Source organism: Ovis aries, chromosome 16, assembly GCF_016772045.2.
Source record: "Ovis aries strain OAR_USU_Benz2616 breed Rambouillet chromosome 16, ARS-UI_Ramb_v3.0, whole genome shotgun sequence".
NCBI classification, from domain to species: Eukaryota; Metazoa; Chordata; class Mammalia; order Artiodactyla; family Bovidae; genus Ovis; species Ovis aries.
In genome coordinates, this window is record NC_056069.1 from 67575430 (window position 1) to 67586369 (window position 10940).

The following is a 10940-nucleotide window of genomic DNA, read 5'->3' on the forward strand; positions in this document are numbered from 1 at the left end:
CGGATCATCACTGCAACAGCAGGAGAAGCCGACGTCTCCGCAGTGCTCAGGACCGCCAGGCCCTCTTCTCAGCACGTTCACATGTGACTGCCCTTTACAGCAAGGCTGGGGACCCTGTTGCAGATGAGGGTCCCAGCTCACCAAGGAATCAGGTCACCTGCCCCGACACACAGCTCCTTAGGGCCCAGAAACTAAAACCTTCAGCCCTGCAGCCAAGGCTGACCCTCTGAGTCACGCCCCAGGGCTCAGCTCACACACAACCTGCCAGAGGGGCTCCTGGACTCTGTGGTGTGGGGTGATCAGTCTTCCTTACCCAAGGAAACCTGGGTGCAAGTCTTGACCTTGCACCGGGCACTGCCCTGTCACGCACCCTGAAGGCCAGGTCGTGCTCAGATGAAATCTACCATCAGTGGCACTTCTGACACTGTTCACGCTGAGAAGAGCCTTCTCCGCCTGCCCGTGGGCACCTCCCCCCACCCCCCCGCACCTCTGATTTAGGGATAACCTCCGTGGGATTTTCAGTGAGGAGTACCTTCTCTCTCTCCTTCCACCTCTTCATCCAAAAACTTGTCTTAATGCTCGAAGTGTGCTTTGTCCTCGGGATGACTCTGCTCAGTCGGCAGGCAGCGGGTCCACCCAGGGCTGCTCTGGCTTTTGTTTCCACCCACGGTAGGAGACACCTGCCCCCTCTGTTTCAAAACAGAAAAGACCGTCTCGCTCGGAGGTCCCCATCACCCCTGCGGGAAGCCCCTGCCCAACCTTTGCTTGGCGGTTTTGCTAATCCTGAATCAGAGAACCTCTGTGTCAGAAGAGCTTAGGGTCAGAATCTGTTTTCTTTTCACACTGCAGTCAGTAAATTAGACTCCTGTCCTCTCCGCGTGCGTGTTGTATGCTCAGTCTCTCAGTCATGTAGACTCTTTGTGCCTCGCCAGGCTCCTCTGTCCATGGGATTCTCCAGGCAAGAATACTGGAGTGAGTTGCCATTCCCTTCTCCAGGGGGTCTCCTCCAAATAGGGATCAAACCCACATCTCTTTCGTCTCCTGCACTGGCAAGCGGGTTCTTTACGACTGCACCATCCGCAGTCAGTGAATTACATCCTGTCCTCTCTGCACTTTGATTTAGTTTTTGCCTGGAATGATTCTGCAATAAATTAATCATAATCTGCTGTAAATCTTTTCATAAAATGGGAGAGATATATGGTAACCTGAAGAATCTATAGAAAATTACGTTTATCCATCCTTCTCAGGGTTCATTAGATATTTAGTTTTTGGCTTTTAAGAAAGGTTTCTTCATCCAATAAAGATATTAACATAATCTCATTGCATTTATTGCTCCCAAGGATAAACTAACAGGGGAGGAAAGCCTCCCTGGCAGATGCTCCATAATAGACGTTGCTGCCAAGAGAAGACGCATAAATGCTCTCATCACGATTCCAGGGGCAGGAGCAGCTCGGAAAGGCTGGTTGCTGTTCTCCCCAAAGTCAAAGATTGGAAGAGTTTGTGGTGGCTGTTTATTGACCATTTTTCTCCCTGACTCCTCACTGTCTATAGATTACCTTCACAGCATCTTTGCCAAATCAATCGCTGTGTGACTGAGACCATGGCTGTGTTGCCCCAAAAAGGAGACTGCCTCTTAGCCTGCACCCGACTTCAGCAGGATGGCCCAGGGTCTCCTCATCCACCTGTGATCCCAGCAGACGGGTGGTGGGGGAGTGGTGTGTGGGGCGGGAAGCAGGGGGTTGTCCCAGGTCCTGGGTGGTTGCCCCATCTGCACGCCTTGGATATGCAAGCGGGACCACCGGTTGAAAGACTGACACCATGTTTCCTGTCTGGAGCGATGAGGACAGCGACGTTCGCCACCCGTGCTCCTCACGGGGGCTCTGGGAGGAATTATCAGGACAGTGTTTGTGGAATCACAGCCCCCTCCGTGGCTCAGGACTGTGAGCCTCGAAACAGAGGAGCTGAACACTGCTGGGCATGATGTCCTGGGCGTGATCCACACTTGGCTTGCTCTGTGTTCGGGCCCTGACAGATGCGCCATTGTGTTAACCTCACAGAACATCAGGGAGAGCGCTGCCCATATTTATCCGTCTTAATGAGACACCATGTGCGCGAGATCAAGGACTTCTGCTGAACAGGTACAATACCAAGATGCACCCAAAACCCCTCCTTCGGCAAGCCCGCGCTTGCCTTCTGACTAGCTTTTGTCTTCTCTGCCCTGTTTTGATCCTCGGCACCATGGTGAGCTGCAGCAGAAAGAGGGTGAAAGAGACAGACGGCCCTGCTCAACCCGCTCAAACGCCTGCACCCAGGCAACCATGATAAGCCTGCAGTCCCAGTAAAGACAGTGTGCTCACGACTTAGAAAGGAGCCCCTGTCCAGTCTCGCATCCTTCCGCCAGAACTAGCCTCTATTAAATAGAAAACCGGGAGCCACCGCGGGTAAAGACTTTATCAACTATTTGGTTTACCAGTTGATTGACTCTTGGACTTCCCAGCTGTTTGGAGAGCAGGGAGGAAAATAACTATCTGACAAAGTTACCAGGAAACCCCCTTCGATAATGAAGTGAAAAGATGGATGGGTGGGCCAGGAACATGGCAAGATGAAGTGTTGATTAAGGAATCCTCGTTGCATGGAAGAACCCAGCAACATGCTGAGTCACGCCTCAGGGTGCAGGGCGTTCGGAGGAGAGGTGGTGTTCCAAACAAGCACGGTTCTCTATCCCCCTGATGTCATCAGCTCTGACAACTCTGGGGGAAGGAGAATCAGAAACTCTGGGGAAGGGAATAGAAACTCCCTGCCCTAATTCTTTCAACTGGAGCACATGTTCATACCTCCTACCACAGGAACCACAGTTTGCAAGGCAGCAGTCCTGCTGATAGAAACCAGACAAACCTCGGATCGCGGAAAGCCTGCTGATGCAGGGGTCACTGCCTGGGGTCTTACGCTGTAACTAGTGGTCATGGTGCCTGATGACTGAGATCAGGGGCCATGCTGTGCGCTTAATACACACTGTCTCACCACAGCTCATGGAGACCCAGAGCCAGGGCGCACAGCTCGCCAGCCTCATAGTGAGGGTCTTGAATTGGACCTGCATGCTGCTTGCCAAGTTGCTTCAGTCCTGTCCCCCTCTTTGTGACCCTATGGATCGTAGCTGGCCAGGCTCCTCTGTCTGTGGGATTCTCCAGGCAAGAATAAAGGAGTGGGCTGCCGTTCCCTCCTCCAGCGCATCTTCCCAACCCAGGGATCAAAACCACATCTCTTATGCCTCCAGCATTGCAGGTAGGTTCTTTACCACGAGTACCACCTGGGAAGCCTTGGACCTTTTGGACATTGGAAGCAATGTACAAAAACATGAAAAAGTTTCTCTGGATTGCTCTTAGATAATGAGGTGGAGTGGCAAGGGCAGATGCTCAGACAGGGCTGCTGGCGTCCTCTGAGATCAAGAACTTTGTTCTTTCTCCAAACATAAGCTTTTGTTCTCTAATGATCTGCATCGACTTGTGCGTCTAACCTTTCTGGAACCAGCACTTTGTTCTCAAAATTAGGAGCTAAGACAACCCCATTCTTCTCCAAGGTTATATTTCCACTGAACTACTAAGCTTAGGCCTCCTTACCAGTGCAGTGTTCTGTGTGTACAAACATAATTTTCTCCCTGAGGAAGATTTTATGGTTATCTCTGATTAGAAAGAAATGCATGCTCATTATGAAAACATTTTGAAAAATAAAGACGAAGAATAAAGAGGATAAAACACATCTTAAAATACATGCACTCTCACATTCTCATATGTATTCTCACACACAATAAACATCACACCCATACACACACACTCATTTAGACATGTGTATCCACTCACACCCATGCACAATCACACTCACATATATAGTCAGACACAGTGATACACAGACACAGACATTTTTATAAATGGGATCATGTCACAATTTTGTTTGAATGTTGGTCTTCTCATCCATTATTATATAACAAAGTTTTCCATGTTTTTAAAAAAAAACTATATAGGCATGTTTATTTTAATAGCAGCGTAGTATCTTGTTTTATGGATATACCACACTTTATTTATTGAAAATATTACTTGTGGACAAGAGAATTTCAAAATTGGTTTTTATCTACAAAGTTTTAATGTCATCATTGTAATGTGAACTTGGTTTTCTTTTCATTAGAAGAAATTCCAGTAGCAAAAACTAGACCAATGGGAAATCACATTTTAAAACTTAAAACATATACACACTTATGACCAAATATATGTGTGCATATATACATATGCATAGCACCAAATATGTGTGCATGTATATCTATATATTTGGCTATGAATGCATGTGTAACTGAAAGGGTGCCACGCCACCCTCTCCTGAGCATCGTGTAAGATTGCCTCTTTCCTCATCAACAGCTTTCCTGATAGCTCAGCTGCTAAAGAATCCACCTGCAATGCAGGAGATCCTGGCTGGATTCTCTGAGTCGGCAAGTTCCCCTGAAGAAGGTATAGGCTACCCACTCCAATATTCTTGAGCTTCCCTGGTGACTCAGCTGGTAAAGAATCCGCCTGCAATGTGGGAGGCCTGGGTTTGATCCCTGGGTTGGGGAGATCCCCTGGAGGAGGGAAAGGCTGGCCACTGCAGTATTCTGGCCTGGAGAATACAGTCTATGGGGTCGCAAAGAGTCGGACATGACTGAGCGACTTTCACTTTCACTTTCCTGGAGAAAGGACTGGAAAGCCACTCCACTATTCTTGCCCAGAGAACCCCATGGACAGAGGACCCTGGCAGGCTACAATCCATGGGGCTGCAAAGGGTCGGACACGACTGACCAACTTTCACTTTTCTTCAACAATAGGTATCAGCACATTCATTGCTATGGTGAGATGGAGAAAAACAGGATTTCATTTATGTGTACATTTTATTTACTGAAACATCATTGAGGTGGAGCATTTTTGTTTTTGCCCTTTGGCCATTTGCATTTCAACCTCTCTCAAAAGACCATTTACAAACGCTATGTTTTTAGCTTCTTTTTATGATTAAATATGCTGTCATGGTCCTAAAAGCTTGTTTAATAAGAAGAATATTAACCTTATTCCTCTGTTACAGTGGTATGTTGCAAACACTTGCCCCAGTTTTCCTTTATTTAACAAATTATTTATGGTGAGAGTTCTACTTTCAGTCTAAATGAAATAACAAGGACTGGATTAACTCTCTAGCCCAAGGAGAAAAAAAAGACTGACATGCAATATTAAACAATGTTTATTTTTTACTTCAGATTGGAGTGGAGCCGATTTACAGCATGGCATGTTAGCTTCAGGTGTGCACAGAGTGACTCGGTTACATGCATCTGTTCTTAGATTCTTTTCCTTATCGGTTATTGCAGAAAATAAACAGCGATGTTAGAACACTGGATGTGAGGCAGCAAAGGGCAGAAACTTGTGAGAGGCCGGGCACTGGTCCCTGTGAACCGTCTCTCAGCTCACTGTCTACAGGCAGTGTGAGGCCCAGGGAGGGGCCTGGTGAGCCCACAAAGAGGGGACGGCTGTGAGTTCACGGAAACCACGGTGCACGGAGCTCACAGGATGGAGGGTCGGCTCTCGGGGAGCAGTGACCAGCCCATGTGTGAGCAAACTACTGGAAAGAAGGGCTAAGGGACCCAGCAGGACTGGGGCAGACAGGAGCCCGCCCTGTGCCCACCAGCCAGAGAGCAACGTCTCAGGGTCATGGAACATCCACCAGACGCCTAGAAAGGGCCGCGGCTAAGCAACTGGACACTGAACATGCTCCTGATCCCACCCGGATCAGCTTACAAGCCAGTTTTTTGTTTGTTTGTTTGTTTTTTTAATTCTTTTAACTGAAGGATAATTGTTTTCTGATGGTCTGTTAGTTTCTGCTGTACAAACGACGTCAATAAACCAGCTACATATCCCCTCCCTCCGAATCCTCCCTCCCACCCCTCCAGGTCATTCCAGAGCACAGAGCTGAGCCTCTCTGTTGCACAGCAGCTTCCTGCTAGCTGTCTTTTCTGCACGGCTGTGTACAGACATCAATGCTGCTCCGCCAATGCGCCCCACATTCCCCTTCCCCTGTGTCCGCAATACGTCCTCTGTGTCTGTGTCTTTGCCCTGCACGTAGGGTCATCAATACCAGCACCATTTTTTTTAGATTCTCTCTCTCTCTATATATATATATATATATACACATTAGTGTATATATTTGCTCTTCTCTTTCTGACTTACTTCACTCTGTACAACAGGCTCTAAGTTCATCCACATCACTACAAATGACCCAGTTTAGTTCCTTTTTCACAGGCAAGTTGTGAAAGGCCCATGCTGTCTCTGGCCACTTTTATTGCCTTCAAGCACACAAAACTGCAGGAACACAAAACTAACTGTCACTCAAGGCAGAATTCACATCTGACATCCAGTCAAAAACCAGCAAGTCCACAGAGAAGCAGAAACGTCAATGAGGGGAAGTCAATCCGTCAAAAATGGCACCGATACAGTCAAACAAGGGTCAAACGGTACACCACGTGTTCAAGAGCCTACAGGAATGACTGAGAGTGTTGTAGACACAGAATTTATTGGAAAACACCCAAATCAAACTTCTAGAGGTGAAAAGTACTATGAATCATATGAAAAATACAATGCGGGCTGGTAATAAAAAGATTAGACTTTGAAGAAGAAAAATCAGAGAATCTAAACACTGAAAATTATATATATATATACACATATATATATTTATATATACACATATATATATATATATAAGAAAGCCAAGGAGAAAGGAGAATTTTAAAATAAATGAATGGCGGGACAATGTTAAGTCCTCAAATACACATCTGACTGGAGTCTCCGGAGAAGATGGGGGGAGAAGACAGAAAAGTCATCTGAAGTACCAACAGCCAAAGCGTTTCCAAGTCTGATGAAAACTGTGAACTCACAGTTCCAAGAAGTAAATCTTAACGGCAGCCGGAGGGAAAAAAACGTGCTTTAGGTACAGAGGAACAAAGAAAAAGATGAGAGGAGATTCTCTATCCGACACAGGGCAAACTAGACTACAGGAGAGACGCGGCTTTCAAATCCTGAAAGAAAATTGTCAACATAGAGTTCTTTATTCCCCGAAAAGATCTTTCAACCACCGTGGAGACATAAGGACACTTTCAAGATATACTAAAATTGAAAGAATTCGTCGTAAAGAACTCACACGACAGAAATGTTAAAGATGTCCTTCAAGCAAGGAGAAGGTGGTCCTGATGAAAGCTGGACCTACGCGAAGGCGTGACAGTATCAGGACGTTCACCGCGTGGGTGGATGCTAACAGCACTTGCTTGTTCATCAGTTACATCCCTAAAGAGATAACTAATTATTTAAAGTAAAAGTAACCAAAACATATTCATATCGTGGGGGTCAGATCACATAGAGAAATAAAATATATGTGTGTCAACACAAATTCCAGGTCAGGAAAAATGGAAGTACGTATATATACTGTTGTAGGGCAGCATGGGGTTCCTTGAAGGTGGACTGTAGATAAGTTATTTTCCTTCTTTTTTTTTTTCTTGATTTAAAATCAGTCAATATTTTGTTATGCTTTACCCTCTATTTTTGTTGATTACAAATTCTTTTTATTATTTCTTTAGCAGTAACCCAAAAGTTAAAATATCATTTCTGCTTTATACAATTTAACTTAAATTATTATTTTTACTAATTCCCTGATAATGCTAAGAATTCAGAGTTCCATTCATTTTCTGAAGATTCAGTGTTATTGCTGTGTTTCAATCACAAGTATATTTTAAATCCCATCATATACTACTATTGCTTTATACCTTCAGCATCCATTTATACTTGCTCACTTAATTCACTCTTTCCGTTCTTCTGTATTTCTTTCTGTACTTCTGGGTTTCCATCTATGATGAATGTCCTTTGATGAAGACAACTTTCTTTAGAATTTCTTTTAGTGAAGATCTGCTAGTAACTCTCTTTGTTGCTAAGTCGTGTCCAACTCTTTGTGACCCCATTGACTGCAGCACGCCAGGCTCCTCTGTCTTTCACTATCCCCTGAAGTTTACTCAGATTCACGTCCATCACGTTGGCGATGTTATCTAACCATCTCATCCTCTGCTGCCCACTTCTTCTTTGCCTTCAATTTTTCTCAGCATTAACGTCTTTTCCAATGAATTGGCTCTTTGCATCAGGTGGCCAGAACATTGGAGCTTCAGCATTAGTCCTTCCGATGAATATTCAGGGTTGATTTCCTGTAGGATTGGCTGGTTTGATCTCCTTGCAGTCCAAGGGACTCTCCAGAATCTTCTCCAGCACCATAGTTCAAAAACATCAATTCTTTGGCACTCAGCCTTCTTTATGGTCCAACTCTCACATCCATACATGACTACTGGAAAAACCATAGCTTTGACTATACGGACCTTTATCGGCAAAGTGATATCTCTGCTTTTTAATACGCCGTTGAGGCTTGTCATAGTTTTCCTTCCAAAGAGCGAGAGTCCTTTAATTTCATGCCTGCATTCACTGTCTGCAGGGATTTTGGAGCCCGAGAAAATAAAATGTCACTGTTTCCACATTTCCCCCTCTATTTGCCGTGAAGTGATGGGATGGGATGCCATGATCTTAGTTTTTCTAATGTTAAGTTTCAAGTCAACTTTTTCACTCTCCTCTTTCACTCTTACCAAGAGGTTCTTTAGTTCCTCTTTGCTTTCTGCCACAAGGGTGGTATCATCTGTGTTATCTGCATATTTGAGGTTATTGGTATTTCTCTCGGAAATCTTGATTCCAAATTGTGCTTCATCCAGCCCGGCATTTTGCTTGATGGCTCTGCATATAAGTTAAATAAGCAGGGTGACAATATACAGCCTTGACATACTCCTTTCCCAATTTTGAACCAGTTTGTTGTCCCATGTCCGGCACTAACTCTTGCTTCTTGACCTGCATACAGGTTTCTCAGCAGGCAGGTAAGGTGGTCTATTATTCTCCTCTCTTGAAGAATTTTCCACAGTTTGTTGTGATCCACACAGTCAAAGGTTTTAGGGTAGTCAATGAAAGAGAAGTAGATGTTTTTCTGGAATTCCCTTGCTCTCTCCATTATCCAATTATGAGCCTGAGATTATATAACACATAATTATATATTATATTATATCTCAGGCTCATATTCTGGTGTGCATTCTAATCTCAGCATGCTGAACAGCTTGTTTAAATGCTGGTTCTTGGACTGTAATCTTCAGAGACTATGATTCAGGGGATTATGTTGTAGGGATGTGAGGGAGAGAATTCTGAGTATCTAATAGACATCCCACATGACTGACTCAAGCGGCCCTGGAACCACCCTTTGGCAAGCACTGACGTAGGCTTCCCTCATGGGCCCATCGTCACAGAAGGAAGAGCCCGGCTATATAAGATTTGGGCCAGGAATCTCAGGATAAGCTCAAGACAGCAGGCACCAGGACACCAAGTAAGCAGGAAGGCTGAGAGCGTCAAACAGGCTATAACGTTCCATTGCAGAGCTTTGCAGACCCCTTGTTCCCAAAAAACGTGCTTCATAAATATTTTAACAGCATCTCTTTTTCAAAGATCAGAGACACCCATCCAGAACTCAGGTTTAATGATGGGAGGGCACAGACATGGCAGAAGCAAGAGAAGTCAAATGACTGAGTCAGAGGCTGGGAACTGGAATAGAATCAGCATGAAGTCTAGTCAAATTCTCCTGACTGTGAAGATTGTTCCCTGAACTCAAGGATGTCCCTGAACTCCATGTCAGAAGAGATTCTCCGCAGCTACAGACCAGAGACGACCCAAGGAAAACATGACCGTTTTCTCTTCACATTAACCCATTTCCTTTGCAAAAGGCAAGTCCCTTTCATAACCTCCTGAGACTGTTACTAAGTCCCCTGTTTGCTAAATAGTAGCCACCAAAAACCTTCACTTGGAGGCAGGAAGTACCAGAGGAAAGAAAATGGTCCTGGTAGGGAAACCACTTTATGGAGGAAAAAAGTACTCTTCCTTGCAGAAGGAATAATGCCATGTCCTCCTTCTTTATGACACAGAAATAAGATCTGTGTTAGCCAAGTAGGTTTCTTACCTTCCCAAGCCCCTCACTCTTGAACATGAGCCAGTGACTGTCGAGACAGTGAGTCTGAAGCTTACGGTGCGTGCTCCACACGTCTGCTCGTGAGCCCGTGAATTCAACTCATCCCCTGGGGACTGCAAAGCATTGTATGAAACCAGGCATAGGATGGAATAGCTTAGCAACTGGGGATGATTAATAAAACCAATAGCCCTTAAAAGGCAAACCTACTATCTAGAAAAAATTTACAAAGTTTATTAGCAGTTGCTGGAATTCTCTCAAGCTTTTTCTGTTAATGTCTCATGTGAGGCATGCTTGCCAAATCCACCAGAGTTTTTAAAGAGAGAGCAAGAAATAAAGCCCGCATTATTTGAGTGATTTTGTAAAACAGCTCATGAAACTCTGTTTACTTATTCATTTTTACCAAAAAATTAAATGTACATACCTTTGAGATTATGGGAAGAGTTTTCATTTTAGAAAATAAACTTCCTAAATTCCAGGGACAATACTGATTTGGTTCAATTGCGCTTTTATTATATTACAATCTCACCTTGGGTCTTTCCTTTGTCCCTGCCAAGAAATCATTATTTCTTTACAGAATTTGAATCACTTTCTTTACAAAGGAACCTTTCTAAAAAGGAAAACAAGCAACAACAAAAACATCACAGAGTCAAAAGCCTAGATCACTGGGAGAGTCTAAATATTACTTTATTGCACTGCACCGCAACTATTGTAACTTGATGAGAAATTTTAAAAAACAGCAGATTTATTTATAGTGTAAAAACTCAATATGCTTGGAATATTTTAACCAGCTTCTCCTCCAGTAGCATTATAAGGTGGTGTTTTCTTCTTGACTCTCCAAATATGTAAAG